This window comes from Peromyscus leucopus, unplaced genomic scaffold (assembly GCF_004664715.2).
Source record: "Peromyscus leucopus breed LL Stock unplaced genomic scaffold, UCI_PerLeu_2.1 scaffold_347, whole genome shotgun sequence".
Taxonomy (NCBI): Eukaryota; Metazoa; Chordata; class Mammalia; order Rodentia; family Cricetidae; genus Peromyscus; species Peromyscus leucopus.
In genome coordinates, this window is record NW_023505230.1 from 100,385 (window position 1) to 120,228 (window position 19,844).

The window sequence follows — 19,844 nt, forward strand, 5'->3', positions numbered from 1 at the left end:
AGTTTTCATTTCTGCCTAAATATTGTTCTTTTGGTGGTATTAGGAATCAAATCTAGGGCCTTTTGCATGCTAGCAAATTACCAGTGAACAATAACATAGTCTATAGTCTTAGTTTAACAGTAATCATTGTACTCTGTCTCGGGGGAAAACGGCTTTTGTCTAGAAATAGATAAAAGTTAATAATCAGAACGAAGATAATCAGTTAATAAGAACTAAGGTAACATATATATGTATATTTATATATTTGTGTGTGTGTGTGTGTATGTGTGTATGTGTGTGTGTGTGTGTGTGTGTGTGTGTGTGTGTGTAGACAAGGCACAGTGGCTGGTACCTGAAATCCCCACACTTAGGAAACCGAGGCAGGAGAATGAGAAGTTTAAGTTCAGCCTTGTATTCATAGCAAGTTCAGGCCCCAAAGGATAAACATTGAGAGCCTGTTGGGAATTACAGCAACAACAAAAACCTCAGTATTACCCTGTGCATACATAGTTACTACAACCAGCCAACAAGGTTATTGTATTCTCATGGGGAGCAAAGGAGTGGGATTTTCTAGTAGACAGATGTACTGTTGACTTACCACTGTTGTCATTGGCTTATTAAGGTTTTTATACTATTACATAGGTAGAATTTTTGAGCCTTTATCAACTCTGAAATCACCTTTTATATTAGCTTATTTTTTTAAAGATGCATTTAAATGTTTTAAAGAATTAGCAATATAATTCTGCATATTATTCATAAAGTTACTGGTCATCTTAACCTAGTACAGATTCAAGTTTTTTAGCACAGTATTGGCATGCATCTATTTAATACTGGTTTTTGAGAAGCTCAAGTTCAAAGCCAGCCAGAGTTTGGGAGACCCTGCTTCAGTAAACAACAGAAAGATCCAGTAGATTTTTTTTTAATTTTTTTTTTTGTGATTTTTTTTTGTGATTTTTTTTATTATTATATTTAGTAAAGACATTTTTTTAAAATTCACTTTGTGTATGTGATGTGTGTAGGCATGAATGTCATGGCATATATGTGGCGGTCAGAGAACAGCTCTGTGGAGTTGTTTTTCTCCTGCTTTCCCATGGGCTCCTGAGATCAAACTCAGGTTGGCAGGCTTACAGTATCAGACAGCAAGTACCTTTGCCCACTGAGCACTCCTCTGGCTTCTAGATTCAGGGTTTCTGACTTAACACATAAGCCAACAAATAGCAAAACACAGGCAGAAATTTATTAGTATCTTACACTTTTAAAATAGTTTATATTTTCAGTTTTGTCATTTATGAAGAGCTTTTTAAAGATAAAATTTGCTTGTTAAAAGTAACTACATGCACATATAGCTTGAAACAAACTAATTTGTTAGGCTTTTAATAATACATAAGAGGCTGGGATAATGGCTCAGTAAATTGCTTGCTATGCAGGCTTGAGGACCTGAGTTCTGATCACCAACTCCCATGTAAAAGCTGCTGTCTGTGGTGGTGCTTGCCTCTAATCTCAGCAATAGGGAGGTAGAGCTAGGGAGGTAATAGATAGAACTCAATAATTCTTTGAAAATATAGGTTGATATGGGAATTACAGATTTCATGTTTGATTGACTTGCAGCATGGTGCCTTTAAAAGCTAATGCAGTTGTTGTTTAGTGTGATCTGACAAACTGCGATATATCTTTGAAATCAAATACTTTAATTAAAGGGTATTTATAAAATATACAGTTTCCATGAGCTTCTGCAGCAGCTGGCACTCCCATTTGTCATATCACGTGTGGCTTAAGTTTCTAGTTGATACTTACTATCTCTTAAAACAATCTCCTGTGTCACCTTCTGAGAATAAAAGCCACAGCTGACTACATGGTAAGAGAAAACTTCCTCAGACCATTGCAGTAATATGTATTAGCAGTGATCTGAGAGCTTTAGAGCTAAGCTTATGAATATCCATATGCAACTGTTAGAAAAAGTGCCAATGATAGCAGTAAAATGCTTGGTTTATCACATAGTTCCATACAAGAATAGAGTCTCAGAATCCAAATACACTCTGAATTTTTTTCCAGTTGAACCTCTTTTTCATTCATTCTGATTCTGTTCTCTAAAGGCATACTTCAGGTTTCCCCAGACTTTTATTGGAGAATTAAGATTGTTTTGCAGCCCCATTCAAGCTAACCTGTTGCAATGGTATGTTAACATTCTCCATGTGTCGTTACCTGTGGGTATGCAGCACAAGCATTGAACTACCAGGTTGTCAGGTACCAGTGGGATGAAGGTGAGGCTCCCCACAAGCTGCAAATTCCTTGCTGTGTTTTGACATAGAGCACAAAGGGTAAATTGTTCTCTACCTCAAAAAGTTGTAAGTGCACCATAGTTCTAAAGTCATACTTTGGAAGTCTTAAATGTTAACCTTCACTCTTGGAAGTTCCAAAACTAAGCAGTTTCGTACTCAAATGTAATGTAGTGTACTGCATTACAACCAGGGTTTGGTTTGGTTTTTTTCTTTTTCTTTTTTTTTTTTTATATAATTTTTTTATTCAAAAATTTTTTTCTTTCCTTTTATGTACCAACCCCTGTTCTTCCAGCCTCCTCTTCTCCCGCTCCCCCCCCCCCACATACCTATTCCCATCCCACTCCCATCCCCTCCTGATAGAGGGTAAGGCCTCCCTTGGGTAGTCAACACAGGCTATCATACCATGTTGGGGCGGACCTAGCCCCTCCCCCCTGCATCAAGGCTGAATAAGGCATTGCACCATGGGGAATAGGATCTAAAAGCCAGTTCGTGTACCTAGGTAAGTCCTAGTCCCATTGCCGGGGACCCACAAACACATCCAGCCACACAACTTTCACCCACATTGAGAGGGCCTAGTTCGGTCTCATGCAAGCTCCCCAGCTGTCAGTCCAGAGTCCATGAGCTCCCATTAGCTTGGGTCAGCTATTTCTGTATTTCTGTGGTTTTTTCCCATCATGATTCTGCCCCACCCCCCTGCTCTTACAACCCTTTCTCCCTCTTTAACTGAACTCCAGGATCTTGGCCAAGTGCTTGGCTGTGGGTCTCTGCATCTGCTTCCATCAGTTACTGGATGTAGGTTCTATGATGACAATTAGGGTAGACACCAATCTGAGGACAGGGGAAAGCTATTTCAAGCACCCCCTCCACCATTGCTATGGGTCTTAGTTGGGGACAATCTTGTGAGTTCTTGAGGTTTTCTCTAGCTGCAGGTTTCTTCCCATCCCCTTCATGGTACACTCTGTCAAGATGTCTCTTTCATTGCTCTCCCTTCCTGTCTCTCCCAAATGTTCCCACCTCCCATCCCTTCCACTCTATTCCCCCCCCTCTCAGTTTACCCAGGAGATCTTAACCCTTTCCCCTTCCCAGGGCAGTCCATGTGTGTCCCTCTTATCTTCTTGTTTTTCATTGGGGTTTTGTAGGCAGGGTTTCATATGTAGCCCAGGCTCAAATTTTCGAGCTGCTTGTCCCAGCATCCCAGCTGCTGGGATTTGAGTCATGGGCCACCACACCCAGCTCAGCTTTTTCTTCAGACCAGGAGAGGGAAGTTGTTTACTCTTGTATCAGTAGGTACCTTGAGCCTTTTATAATCAGCATATTTGTAGAGTGGGAGTTCCTGGGAAGGTTTCCTGGTGAGAATTTTATCCATATTTTTATTACATCATTCTCAGATTATCTTTTCTTGTTTGAGCTAAGGATTTCAAAACTTACTAGTGCTGATGTTCTTTGGTATGCCATTATTAATTATACTGAAATAAAGATTTATTTAATTTCGGGAGAGAAACTGCTAAAAAAAATTTAAAGTTGTTTCTTTGTGGGTCTTTTAAATTTTGTTCCACATCATATATAAAATCATTGTCCTGTTTATTATACATAGTAATAAGCCTGCTGAACTACACACCTTGGATCCTAAGTAAATGACTACTTGGTAAATTCTAAGTATTGATATATTTTTCTCCCACTTTTTCTTTCCTAAATTGTGGCAGTAACATTTCCTAATTGCTGTTTTTGGCCCTTTGTGTGAGGGGGCGAACATTTATATTTATAAATGGCAAAAAACACTATAGAGCTGTTTTTAAAAGTTTATTTTTAATTATGTGTATGAGTGTGTGTGTGTAAAATGTGCACATGAGTACATATGCCTGTGGAGGCCAGAGGAGGGTATTAGAGCACCTGGAGCTGAAGTTACAGGCTACCAAACATGGGTGCTGGGAACTGAACTCAGGTCCTCTGCAAGCACAGTACATGATTTTAATCAGAGCCATCTCTCTAGTCAACGTCTTTGTTTTTGATGTCATCTTTTATAGGGGGCAGGAGGTTGTATTAATTACATAAAGCCAGTCTTCAAAATGTACCTTCCCTATCTTCTCTTCCTGTGACTTTTTAAACTAAAAATATTATTAATGATATTTTACAGAGGTTGCACAGTGACTGCAGATTGCATTTCTAACACGAACCATATGCCAAAAGCACTCCCTCTCTAGGGGTGTGGTTAGCTGAGAAGAAATAAATTCTCTGAACTATCTCATAGGAAATTCAGGAACTTTTAGCTCTAGAGTTGCTTATGCAGTCAGGCAGTTGAGGGTTGGGTTTGTTGCTTGCTTGGTTATATGTGCTGGTGGTTTAATGCAGGTTTTCACATACTGATCTCACACTCGAAACGCTGAGTTGTCCTTTTAAGGACTCAGGAGGAAGTGTTCCATAGTGCAAGCAGAGTCACAGGTAATGACTAGAGGAGACACTGGTCTAGGACCTGGAGACCTGAGATTTAAATACTCCAAATCGAGGTACAGAAAGATTTTTCAGGTGAAGTGGGTTTTATTTACATAGATTATGAGCTATGAATCTAACTTCATTTCAGTATTCCCAAATAATTGCCAGCTCTAATCCATGATACTAAATCCTCAGACCACTGAACAACTTCTTAAATACCACAGTGGAAAAGTGATCTTGATAAACCTTTGCCTAATGTGCCTTGACATATTTAGTCAACATTTTATGTCACATTGAAAGTTTTGCATTCCTGAAGACCAGAAGCTGAAGTAAATCCTTAATCTGTAATAGGCTTAAGCGCCTTCCCCTTGTCCTGATTTGACCTTTTTGTATACTCAAGATCTTGAAGGTTGCCATACATATGTAGTATTAGTAGATTATTTGCTTTGAATTTCTGTGTTCAGAGGAACATCCAATCCCTTTATATGGACTAGTATTCAGCGAATCCATTGTCTTCTAGCAGATTTTGCTGAGTTGCTTGCAGTTTGTCATCGATTGGTTTAGCACTTGGAGAACTAGTCATGTGAAGCACAGCAGAGCCCTTCCAACATTCTAGCCACGTGCTTAAGTCAGACTTTCATTGTAACTATTTTCTCTTTATTTTTCTCCCAACAGTTGACAGTGATTATATTTACATTAATAAACATTTTTCTAATTCTCTGACTTCTTGATAATGTAATATACTACTGCATATCAAAGACACAACTGAAGAACACAGATGCCTCACATTTTCTTTTAAAAAGAAAGCCTTAGATGAAATTGAGGGCCCAGCAGAAAAAAGAGGTTCTTGGAGATTGCAAAAGCTCACCACTCAGTGTCAGCTCTTCCTCGCTCGGCACCAGTGCCATTGGCACTGCAGCTGGTTGTGGGAAGAGATGAAAGCACAGGGAGGGAACTCATCTGCCTGCTACTCCACAGCTAGGAAGTAGGAAAGCAGGCAGCCAGTCTGACGTCACAGCCGTGATCATCACCGTTTGTTTCATGGTAGTGCTTATCCAAAATAGTGACAGCAGCTGAGTAAAGAAGATAGCCTTTGGATACATATTTAATAAAATAGGCATTCCTATTACCCCTTAAATATGTAAATTTTGTGATTTTTTCAAAGAATTTGCTGCTCAGGATATGTGTCTAATGCGTGTTTTTGTACAAACATCAAATCTTACATGAAAATTTTGATCAGCTTTTGTGATGTTCCCAGTGTTCTGATAGCAATCTAAATATATCTTAGATGTTTGCACCTGCTGTTTTCATGGTTTCAGACATTTATCCTTGCTACTACAGCTCCAAATAGATTTATGTCCATAGTACTGTCCTTTACAACTATAGGTAAAGTAGGAAAATTAGAAATGTTATTTAAATTTTATTTTGACAAATTTAGTAAGGCATTGAGGGTTTTCTCTCTGATTTCTCCTTGATAAAGATTTTCTTTTTCATCTAAAGGTTTAGCAGGCATGGTGGCACACACTTGTAATCCCAGCACTTGAGAACTGAGGCAGGAGGAAAGCTGTGCATTCAAGGCCAATGTTGTCTGCATAGTAAGTTCAAGGCAAACTGGACTATATAGCAAGACCTAGTCTCAGAAAACACCCACGGGGCTAGAGAGAGATCAGATGTTAACACTTTCTGCTCTTCAGGACTTAAGTTTGGTTCCCAGTATTGTTACCAGGCAGGCGCGTGCGTGCGTGCGTGCGTGCGTGCGTGCGTGCGTGCGTGCGTGTGTGTGTTACATAATATGTCACATGTATAAATCCTATATTGTTCAATATATTAATTTTAAAGTTTGAGTTAAACATTATTTTATAAATCTTGTGGTAATGTAGAAGGTACTTCCTAAATTTTCAGCTTTTTAGTTAAATTGTTTTTTATTTGGGTTTTTTTTTTTTGTATTGTTTTGTTTTCAAGACAGGGTTTCTCTGTGTAGCCCTGGCTGTCCTAGAACTTGCTCTGTAGGTCAGACTATACTCAAACTCAGAGATCTCCTACCTCTGCCTCCCAAGTGCTGGGATTAAAGGCACAAACAACCACTGCCCAGCTTAAGCAGGAAGTTTGTAAGAAAAGTAATACAAAAATCCCTCCCTTTATTTGTAAATATGGCATTTCGTAGGAAGAATCACTCATTGAAAATAAGACTCCTAATTTGAATGTAAAGAGATGTAATCCTGGCTTTCTTCCTAACTGTAATTATTTAAATTTGGAGGCCTACAATCCCCCTTCTCAATAATATCTTTAAAAGAGCATAAAACTAATTTTCCTAGGAAGTCTGTTGTTGGGCATATATTTCTAGAGTCATAGGAGGCTGCTTCCTTTCATCGTGGCATAGTCAAGAAGAAAGCCCAGTCTGTGAAGGTAAGTCCATTCCGAGCCTCTTGGTCTTACTATCTCTGGACATTTCAGGCCTCGTCTTTTCATTCTTTTTACTATTAAAGTAATAGGTTTCATCATGGCATTGTCAAACATTTTATCACTAGACATTGTTGCCATTCATTTCCCATGACCATGTTTAGTGTATAGAGATGTATGTTGGATGTCTTCCTCTACTGCTCCTCACCTTAATTTTTGGGACATCTTCTACCAAACATGGAGCTTGCTGACTGAGCTCGACTATCCACCTATCTCAACCTTCAGCACTGGTATTATAGGCATGTGCCACCATGTACAGCTTTAACGTGGGTTTGTGACGTCTAAACTCAGTCCATCATGCTGTGCGTCAAGTGCCTTACTGACGGAGCCATCTCCCCAGGCCAGCATTTAAATTTTTTGGAGTAGTCATGAATGGGATTTTCTCCCTCAGAAAATTGTTGTTGGAGTACTGCAAAATTGCTGATTTTGTATCCTGCTTACTTTATTGAAAGTGTTTCTTAGTTTTAGATTTTCTAGTAGAATCTTTGGAGCCTTTTAGGTAACAAGATTATGTCCTCTGAAAGTAGGGATAAATTGATTTCCTTTCCTGTTTATATTCTTTTAATTTGTCTTACTGTTCTAACACTTTGGGCACGAAATTGAATATGAAAAAAAGTGGGCACTCTTGACTCATTCCATGTTTTAGGGAAATGCTCTCATTTCTTCCCTATTTAGAGTTATGTTTGCTGTAGGTTTGTCATCTGTAGCCGTTATTATCTGAGGTGTGTTCCTTCTTGTCCTAGTTTCCCCACTAAGGGCTTTATTATGTGGTGACATTTTTCTACATACATTTAGATGACCATGTGGCTTCGGTCCTTAAGTCATTCTGTGCCCAGTTACACTTTCTGATTTGTGTATGTTGAACCAACTTTGCAACCCTGCAATGACACCAACTTGACAAATCCTTTCTGTTTATTTGATTAGAATTTATTACTATTTCAGTGCCTTAAAAGCAAGTGAATGGAAGATGTGGCCGTGTATCTGTGGTTTCTAAGGTGTCTTTGGGTAGGTACAGCAGGTTAGGGTTGATTGCTTCAGTCTGAAGGATTGGTGAAAACATGGTTTCTGCATGGCACTGTCCATTAACATATTAAATATAAAATTCACCCAGATGAGTAATTATAAGCTTCCAGTTTCCTTCATCATTGATGTTAACAAAACCACTGTGTGCCTCATAATTTGTAGTTAGACCCTAGAGAGAAAGGAATGACTGCATCATTCCCTATGGTAGAAACCAGAGTTGGACTCACTTCACTCGGCCCTGGATCTGTTCGGAGTTGATGACCTCTGCTCACTGGTGCTGGTGACATAACTGGAGTTTCTTGGTGCTTTAATAAGGCTTTAGTAAGTTGAGAAAATAACTATTGTGATGATGAAATCTTATGATCCCATTTCACAAGCTGTCTTTGAGCAGGAGTTTAAAAGAATTACTGTCTTCTTACTCATCCTTTGTGACCAGCTGAAAGGATCCTTCCAATGAGGGTGACATTCATATCACCCCAGGCTTCAGGATAAAGTTTAAAGTACTTACCCTTACTGTCATGGTTTGTATTTTCTCTCCAGACTCCTCAACATCGCACACACATGTGCACACCACTTCCCCACCCCCACAGTACCAGAGCCCTCTTCAGGCAATCCACATGACCTACTATGCAACTTCATTCCTAGTTTTCAAACTCACTCTGTTGAGAACACTGTTCCCTCCTCTATTTATCTTTCACCCTACCTCCTCCCCAAATACTCTCTCTTTGAGCTTCAGATCTTCATTTTTCTCTCACAATTTTTGTGTAGAACACTTCTGTGTACTCCCTTGACCATGGTACAGTGTAAGCAGCATAAGAATAAGAATAGCTCCATAGGCTCATATATATGAATACTTGGGCCCCAGTTGGAACAGTTTGAAAAGGATCAGGATGTGTGTCAGGAGTGGGCTTTTCCCAGTTAGCTTTCTTTGCCTCCTGCTTGGAGCTGCTGTTCCATTGCCATGCCTGCCATGTTCCCCACCGTGATGGTCATGGACTCATCATCTGAAACTGTAAGCCCTAAATAAACTCTTCTCTAAGGTTGCCCTGGTTATGGTGTCTTCACAGTAATAGAAAATAACTAAGACAAGTAGCCACTTAATTATCTCCAGCTCTTAGGCCTGTGCAAACTAAAGAAATGCTTAAGTTGGATGTGGTAGCACACACTTGTGATCCCAGCTTCTCACAAGGCTAAGGCAGTTTGATTACAAGTTAAAGGACAACCTGAACTACACAGTGAAACCCTATCTTGAAATAGAAATAAGACAAATAAAAAGGAGTTGGTGTATAATGTAGAGGTGGAACACTTGACTAGTATCCTCAGAACTCTTTAAAAAAAAATACAAAATTGTTGAATAATTGGACTGCAGGACAAAGAGCTACTGGGTGTTTTTACTAAAAACGTTTACATAAGAACCAGGTGCCTCTTATTATCAGCCATACATACTTCTTAGCTGCTGCTACCAACTAGCACCCATTTTTCTATCAAGAGAAGAGCTCTTTTAACAAGACTGTGTACACCATCAATGAGGAATCTGCAAGTCCTTTACTGTTACTAGGATTCACTAATTATACACAGGTCATTAATTATAAGACTTCATATTTTGCAGAATCAATGTTAGATAATTGGTTACTATTGGTACCCAGCATACCTTTTATAGTCCATCATTTGATACATGTGTGTTGATAATTACAATAGCATCCAGGGAACCTGCAGTAGCTCATCAGGATCCCCACCAATTGAGTGACCAGAGTCCAGAGGGACATGAGTAGGGATCTGGATAACTCTATCCTCTGCATTGTCCACCTCTTTCAGAGACTTTACTCTTCAGAATTTTTCTGTCCTCAGCTCACCCCACTCTTACTTATCTACTAGAAATCATGAAGTGTGAAAGAGAAAGTTGTTCTTTGAGACCTTTGAGACAGTTGAGTAAATCTGGGATAGAAACATTAAATTTCTCTATTGGAGATCGCTTATTACATGAATCCTGGGACCCAAGCTTAGGTTCTCATGGCTGTGTGACACATGCTTTTAACCACTGGGCAATCTCTCCATCCCCAACAATCTGGTCTTAAGGGTGAAATTTGGTCTATTGTATAAAATTTGGTCTAGTAAACTTTAGGCTCTCTTATGACTACTATGTCTTCTCAATTATGACCGAGATATCTAACCACTGAAGGAATTTTTAAAAATTTGAGACAGGAACTCATGTAGCCCAGTGATGCTTGACTTCACTGTATAATAGAGGAGGATGACCTTGCAATTATTTTTCTGCAAAATGAACTCTGTGATTAGAAGAGAGTTAATTTCTGAATGGCATAAACAAATGAACAGATTATTTCCTAGATGAATAGATGAGAAATCTGACAGTAGTGTGCATAATGGAGAACTTGGATGTTCCACCTATCCTTGGGATAAATATATGGTCACATTAAAGCTCATTAAATCAATTCTATTTGTAATCTTGTGTCACACTGAAACCATTCCTCGTGACTGGTCACCACAATGGTAACAGTACTCCTATTATTTTCTGCCTGCTGCCTCCTTTACATCGTCTCATTTAATGCTCACAGTGACCCCTGTGGCATAAATAAGCAGTCTAATTCCCTTTGCAAATGAGGAAACTGAGGGTTAGCAAAACAAAGCCCCTTAGTCAAGATGCCATAATCAACCCAGCTGCAATTTCACATCACACCCATTTGACCCCAAAGCCCATGTGTTCTCTAAACCAGTACATTGTTTTAAATTGAGTCACAGCTGGACAGAAATTTGTTATTACCCTTCATAAGGAACACCATTTCTCTGCCCCGCCCCAGAGCTAGGGGCCGAACCCAGGGCCTTGTGCTTGCTAGGCAAGCGCTCTACCACTGAGCTAAATCCCCAACCCGATTGAACACTATTTCTACTTCTACAATTCTGCCATTGAAACTTCGCTACTGACCTATAGCACAAAGGAAACATTGTGTCTAAAAATAAAGCTTGGGGCTTGGAGAGATGTCTCAGTGGTTAAGAGCAGTGGCTGCTCTTCCCAAGGATCCACATACAATTCTCAGCACTCACGTGGAGACTCACAACCATCTGTAACTATATTTTCAGGGAATTCAACACCCTTTTCTGTTCTCTGTGGATACTCGACACAAAGGTGATGCACAGACGTGCAAGCAGGCAAAACGCCTACATACAGAAAACAAATGTCCAAAAATTATTCATGTGTATGTAGATTTCTATGAATATTTTTACTAGGTTACTTTTTTTTTTTTTTTTTTTTTTTTGGTTTTTTGAGACAGGGTTTCTCTGTGTAGCTTTGCGCCTTTCCTGGAGCTCACTTGGTAGCCCAGGCTGGCCTCGAACTCACAGAGATCCGCCTGGCTCTGCCTCCCGAGTGCTGGGATTAAAGGCGTGTGCCACCAACGCCCGGCTACTAGGTTACTTATGTAATGCAAATATTATTATTCTGAGAAAGATCACCAGCTCTCAAACTTGAAGCCCATCAGAATCACCGGTGGGAGGATCTTATAAATAGGGAAGTGAACACAACAGGCCAGACTGAGTCTCCTGTGGGTATGGAGGAGGCAGCTGATGCTGAGTGACCTCCCAGGGTGGCTCTGATGCTCACACCAGTCTGAAAACCACTACCATCTCTCTGTGCACGGGAAGGCTTCCTTTTAGGAATGAAAATTCTCAGGGATGCATATTTACTTGGCGTTTCACAGGAAGCTTGGGAATGGCTTCATTGTAACTCATAATTCTGAATCATCATACTGCCTGCACTACAACTGTCAGTTGGCAAACCTGTGGCATGACTTACTGTAATGGAATGTACTGTCACCTAATTTTCATTTTTTCTGTTGGAATTAGTGTATTAACAATAGCTCACATTTGCTTTTCATCCTTTTCACGAGGCTTTTTCAGTAACCACTATTAATAAATCTGGAGCAGGTGAAACAACAGCTGTTAATATTCCAAATAAAGAATCACAAAATCCCAAGATTAAAGTCAGAGTGTCCAGCTGCATGCTACTTGAATTTTTTATAGCCTCTTTACCAAGTGGCTAAATATTCTCTTCCTGTTAGATAGCCATTCATTCTTTGGGAACAATTTCTTCTATTTAACTTACAAAATTCCTCTTTGGGCCAACGAGATGGCTTAACGGAATAATAGCACTTGTCATCAAACCTGACAACCCTAGTCTGGATCCCAGAACCATGACAGAAATAAAGAAGCAACTCCTGCAGGTTGCACCACATAAAGTGTGGTGCAAGTATGCATGCGCGTGCGCACACTCTCTCTCTCTCTCTCTCTCTCTCTCTCTCTCTCTCTCTCTCTCTCTCTCTCTCTCTCTCTCTCTCCCTCTCTCCCTCTCTCCCTCTCTCCCTCTCTCTCCATGTAATTTTAAAAAAGAAAGTTCACCCTTGTAGAAAGGTGAAATGAATCTCTGGTGCTTCCATGTACTAGTCCTTTTCCCAATCTCATCCAAACTTCTCACTCAAATCAACCACAACCTTTGACTCTTCAGTTGCTGTTTCTGCAAGCTGACAGGATGCCTCACTATCTGATGCAATTTGTGTTTATTCCATGGCAGATGAAATAAAGTTTCTGTACCATTAAATTAAGGATTCTTATATTTTATTTATAAACTTTTGTAATCCCACACAAAGAGATTTATTGTGGAGCATTTAAATATGGTAGAGCAGAATGGCAGAAAAAGGAATGTGATCATAATTTTGTTGAACTATAGTTTTGTTAAATGCTTAACTGTATTAACATCATTAGCTTGATATGTTGAGTTTAGTAACCATATTTAAATTAAAGAAGCTGTTTTGCTTTCTCTGTGAGTTATTCAGAACCTCAGCCCTCTGGAGTGGTGAATAGTTCTCTTCTAAATGAAAAACATGCCATATGACAGGTTCTACTTAAATATGTGTGCCCCTGTGACCTAAGAACTTCCCTGTAAACATCCGTCTCATAGACTAGAACTTGACGGGTGGCCCAGGATGATGGCTAAGACATCAGGAGCCTGTGTTGAACCAACTTCTACCAATGTGAACTTTCAAAGATCTGGATCCAATTAGATTAAAATGAAGGCAACAACTACCCAAACAAATTGGGTTAATATCAGAGACGTTTTCTTGGTAAGTCTTTCTTGACATAGATACTTTTGCATTTATCATCTAAATGTCACACACATTTCAACATTTGTTATTAGTGTGATCATTCAGGTAGACCAGCCAGGGCAATATATAATATACTAATCACAGAAAAAAAAACAGTATTATATCCTGGCATAAAAGGTAACTGGCATCCATTGTAAGTTATGGTCAAGTTTGGTTATAATGTAGGAAACAGTCCCTTCTGATACGTACTTTTTCCTGGGGTTGAATGAGGGGTCAACATTCAACTCTGTTTCCTCTGATGCTTCCAAATTTTTTCTTAGTCATAGATATTCTTTTCCAAAGGCACAACATAATCTCTCTCTCCCTTCCCTCCCCTCTCATAAACAGTCTATAAAGGTATTTTGCCACACCTCCTCACCTCCTTTACCCCTAGTTCTAATTAGTCTACTAGCAGTAATGACATCTTCAATATTCAAATTAACTCTTCAGATTTCAAAAAAGTGCAGCAAAGAAATATGAGTCATCTGTATTTACTTTATAAAAGACTGAACTATGATATTTATTCTCTGACAACCAAAATTTAAGCCCATGGAGGAATATATATATATAGATATATATAGATATGCTTTAAATGTATATGCTTTATTAATAAGGGGCTGAATGGTTGACATTTGAACTTCAGTAGTATCTGTCTTAAAATATGATAATTGTAATATGGAGAAATGTATATCTAATCATATCATTTAGCTTTCTATGTTTAACCCTATGGTAACTGCAGATAAAATATATCAACAGTATTTTATAATTTGAAAGCAGGAAAACAATTATTAAAAATGATGAACAATTCACTGCACACTGCTGGTGCTGTGTTTAGACAGTACCCTGTCTGAGCACTGAAGGAATTATAATTTTCTCCTTCTCATTAATTGTGGGAGCTTAACAACCTGCCAGGCATTGTATGGCTGCCAGTCCACTGGTGGAATTCTGAATTAGTCTTCAATAAAAACCACAGCCAACTTATTGTTAAACATAATAAGTACATGCCTAGGCTTATGACACATTTAAAAGGCCACAGAATGTCATTCTTCTTATCAAGTAAGTAAATAAAATGAATGAATATAAAATCATGAATCTGCCTGTATTATGTGTCTTTATACTAACGCAGTCATGAACTACAATGTTTGGGGTTTTTTGGTTAAGGAAACGGAGCCTCCAAATCTTAGGGTAGTCTGTGATAAACTCTAGGTAGTAGAAGTCATGGAGAGAAAATTTCAATGGCCTTTGTGGTGGTTTCCCTAGGAATGGTTCCCAAAGGCTTACATACTTGAACGCTTATTCCCTAGTTGGTGGGTTCTGCTTTGGGAAGGTTTAGGAGGTGTGACTTTGTTGGAGGAAGTGTGTACCTGCCTACCTGCTTCTATGCTTCCTGCCATAATAGCCTTGAAATCATATACACACAAACAACAAACACAGGCTCAGCAGGTTGTATTCATATATTTGTGTATGTATTCAGGCACACACATGTGTGGGCACACATGTAACAATAATAATCAGAGAAAGAAGCTACATTTGAGAATGAGGGGAGAGACAAGGTAGGGGTTGAAGGAAGGGAACATAGGAGAGGCTGGAAGAAAGGGAAGTAATGTAATTGTATTTAAATTTAAATTATATTTAAAAATAAAATACTAGCATTTTAAAAAATAGGCAGTAGCTCTACATGGGCATTTTTCAAAAGACATACAAATAGCCAACATATGTATGAAAAGTATGGAACATCACTAATTATCAGGAAAATGCAAATCAAAACCATATGAAGTATCATCTCATCCTACTCAGTATTATCAAGAAGACCAGAGAGGGCCTGACAAAATGTCTTAGTGGGTAAAGGAGCTTGCTGCTAAGCTTGATCACCTGAGTTCAATTGCTGGGCCTCAGATGTTAGAAGAGAACCAACTCCTGCAAGTTGTACTCTGACCTTCATACATGTACTGTGGGTGTGATGTGTGCACACACACACACAAAAATGTAAAATCTTTCCAAAAAGATCAAAGAAGGCCTCAGAGTGATGATGGATGCCCAGCCTCTCAGGAGGTTGAGGCAGGAGATTTACAGTGTTGTCAATCAAGAATATAGCAAAAGGGAACCACTATCTACTGTTGGTGAAAAAATAGTAAAGCCAGTATGGAAAACAGTATGGGGGGTCTTTAAAAAAATAAAAATAGAACTATGGCATGATACAGCAATACCACTACTGGGTATTTGCCCAACGGACATTAAATCAGTATGTCAAAGACACATTATTCAGTCACGAAGAATTAGAAACAGCTGAAGTGTTCACCAACTGATGAATGGATAACGTGTGGTATACACACACAGTGTAATACTGTACATCTACAAAGAGAATGACACTATGCCATTTGCAACTCCATGAACAGAAGGTGAGAGTAGAGCAGTGGTGACGAGAGGAGGAGGCTGGTAAGAGCAGAGAGGAGAACCAGCTATGGTGGCTCACACATATTATCCCAATACTCAAGGGAGAACCAGCTATGGTGGCTCACACATATTATCCCAATACTCAAGAGGCTGAAACAGGATTGCTCAAAGTTTAATGTCAGCCGGAGTTACATAATGAGAATTAGGCTAGTCTGGGCTACACTACAATGCGAGACTCCTGTCTCTGCCTCTCTCTCTGTCACGCACACACAAAGAAAAAGGAGGTGGAAGAGAAGGAGGGAGGGGAAAGTTTATGCATGGACACTAATTTATGCCTAGACAGGAACAAGGAGCTCAGGGACACCTAGAAAAAGCCTTTGGAAATTCTTCACTACAAAGAAATCACAAATGTTTGAGGACACAAATATGGTTACACTTATTTAAACTGTAATATATACATGTATAAACATTTCACGGTACCTTACTGATACGTACAAATTTTATGTCTTTCTCAGTTAAGATTTAAAAAAAAATATGCAGGTAAAAAAAAAAGGCAAGAAAAGGGGTTGAAGAGACCTTTCTTCAAAGAATATACACAAAAAAAGCCAACAAGTTCAAAAGAAATACAACAAAAACAAGCCAATAGCCTGAAAAAAATCTATGAATGGGCACAGAGAAAATACAGATGAAGGCCACAGGGAGCTAGCTCCTCACACCCACTTCCATGGCTGCTATTCAAAACACACACACACACACACACACCAACCCAAAGAAATAGGAGGAAAACATAAAATAACAATGTCTAACACTTGGAACACTACACTGTTGGTGGGAAAGTTAAATAGTGCTGTTCTCCCAGAAATAGCACAATACCTCCACCAAAACTGAAGAGAAAATTGCTGTATGACCCAAAGGAAGTGGAGACAAGAACTCACAGATGTGTGTATTCCCCTCTTCATAACAGTATTACCCACAGTAGCAAAAGTGGAAGCAACCAAAATGCCTAATGGCAGTGGAAGGGATGGATAAAACATATCATACACACTCAATGGAGCATTACCCAGTATTAAAAGAAAGAAAACTGATATGTCCTCCAACATGAATGAAACTTGAGGATGTTGTGCTAAGTGAGATAAGCTACTCATGAAAAGACAAGTGCTGTGAGTCCACTTACATGAGCCATCTAATTCACAGGAACAGAATGGTAGTGGCTGTCAATGGGTAGGCAAGACAGGAAGATGAAGATTTTATGGGGTTTGTTTGTTTGTTTGTTTTAATGGATGTACTTACAGTTTTCTAAGATAAAAGGGTCTGCATGGAGTCTTGTTCAACCCTGTGTATACACTTAAGACTACTAAATGTGAACTTCAAATGGTTGTGACAGTAAATTGGATGCATATTTCACAATTTTTATAAAGGTCAGACTCAAATTAAGACATTATAGAAAAAGGAAAAATACTATAAAAATTGTATCACATGAAATATATAGAATACACAAATTCATAGAGACAGAAAGATTAGATGTTATCTCAAGATGGAGAAGAAAGGAATATAGAGCAACAATTTCCTAAGTACAAAATTTCTGTTTTGTGTGATGGAACAAACCCACAAATGGACAGTAGTATCAGGACATAATATCATGAATGTAATAAATCAGTACAATTAATGTAATTAATAACTATCATAAATATAGTTATTGAATGAATACTGCAAATGTAATTAATGTCATGAGTATAATTAATGAATATCATGAGTGTAATTAATATCTTTAATATAAAAAAAGGGCATGATGGAATACAATGATTAACTTACGCAGATATAAACAGAGGCCCAGTGCTTTATAAGGGCTGGCATGTGAAAGACAGACCCCAGGCCCTGACCAAAGGCTCAGGCTTCCTGTATGAAGCTCAAGTCCCACTACTGTGCTGTTCTTGGCACGTTCTATGGTTGCTCTCTGAGCTAATCCTACGGTGTCATGAACATTCCTACACTGCAGCCCAAGCCAATGAAAAGCTGTGTCCACTAAAACGGTAAGGGCTTAAAGCACAAGAGAGTTAGTGTGCCATAACCCCCTCCACCTAAGACCTTGGCCTCTCAGTCACTCTTACTCATGGTACCTGTATTTACATTCTAAAGCACTTGGTCTAGAACATGCCAGGAGACTTAGAATATTGTATAATTCCCCAACATGATGGGTTCCTCATCTTATTTGTAAGTTATTTACTGTACTTCATACTTCTTCAATTTGTTTTGCTTTTATTTTTCACAGAATTTGATGGGAGGGATAAGAACTCCAAGTCAAATGAATAAAGTGAAACATGTTCTTTCCAATTCATTTCTGCACGACATGGAGGTGTGCTGACTTCGTGAGTGAAAGACAGATGACTGGTTTCATTGGAGAGGACTTTAGAGATAGCTTTTGAGAGTTAACCCTGGAGTCCTACTGAGCAACAGGCATTAAAAAAATACTAAGAGAATTGACTACAGTCTATTTGAGTGAAAGAGATTAGCTTAACTATTTGAAGTAAATGAGATTTGAACACTCAAGAAGGCAAAAACCATCCCCAAATAAACAGCAGAGTGCTTGGGGATTAGCATAGCTGAAGTTTCTTAGGGATTCTAGAGGTTGCTCTATTAAAAAAGAAAGCGCCGGCTTCCCTTATAACCTGACATCTCTTCTATTTAGAGAGCCAGTGTGTGAAAGTAGCTTGCAAATCACAATGACAACACAGAGATACCAACAAGCAGAATAGTGAAACAAAGGGGATGGCCGCCATCCCATCCCCAAATATGTCACTAAGAGATTAGGAAAACTCAAGCAAGGGAGGGTAAGTGGTTTTGGAAAGGGGCTGAATCAAATTTTAAATTAGCTTCATGTAAATTCTGAAATTTATTCTGAAAATCTGAAACACATACACATACATATATATGTTAGGTATTTCAGTTTCTTCAGTTAAAATCTCTTAATTATAAAATGTGCAAAAGTATCAGAAACACAAAGAATGCTTTTTACCAAAGAGAACACCTGTAAAATCAGAAATAACTTCTGATGGTGTAATCCAACATTCCTAAAAAAAAATTCCTAAATCTTGGATTTCAAGTTTTGTTTTTTCCCTATTCCTGTTCTCCCCCTGGTGGCTATGACAAGAAGAGGCTGAGGGCCCCTGGCAGAAAAGGAACAAGGGAGAGAAGGAAAGATGGGAAGGGAGAAGGCCTGGGTGATGAACTGATCACCTCTCACTTCACATCAGCACTAATAACACGGTAAGCAGGCCTACCTGATCTCCGTGGTTCTGGATTTTGGCAGGAAATACGTGGAAAGCTGGGAAGGAGTGATTGTCAATTACCCCATCATTAAATTTTCTGTGGCACTGTTAAAGGAAATTGAAAGAGCAGTTCTGACAACATGCCTTTGGCTAAACCAACTGGAAGACAGAAGAAAAGAGAACAGAGGTTTTGCAATCCTTGAAGGTCAGCCTTCCAGGATGTAAAGCAGGAAGGCTAATCTGTCTAGGCAAGCAAAGTACATGTAGCATAGGGTCTTTTCTTCTTCTGGGAAGCAGACTCTATACTACCATTTCTTAGTCTTACTATATGGGCCTGTTCCCCTCATAACGTTCCCAAAAGGGAAGGTCCTGATGTCTTACTCTTTCCCATTATACTGCCATTCTGATTTCTCTATATTTATTAACTGAACTCTTGCCCTTAATGGGCTTAGGCTCTGGATCTGAATTGAAGGCTTTTCATCCTGGGGGCTAGGTATATCTGGTAAAATCTCTAACTTTCCTGTTCTTGGTGCAATTAGGAGAGCACAATAGAATTCCTGGTGTCAAAGTGGCAGGGAATTTTTTTTGCAAAGAATTATTTTGTTTAGAGAGGCTACCATTGTACACTTTTTTTTTTTTTGGAGGGGACTCGCTTTGTAGACCAGGCTGGCCTCGAATTCACAGAGATCTGCCTGCCTCTGCCTCCCGAGTGCTGGGATTAAAGGCGTGCGCCACCACCGCCCAGCCACATTTTTATCCTTTAGCAAAGCCTGCACAAATTTCCCAAAAGGAAAGGCATTGATATTGAGAATCATTAAACATGAAAGTAAAAAGGTGCTGTAGAAGTGTGGTCTGCAAGG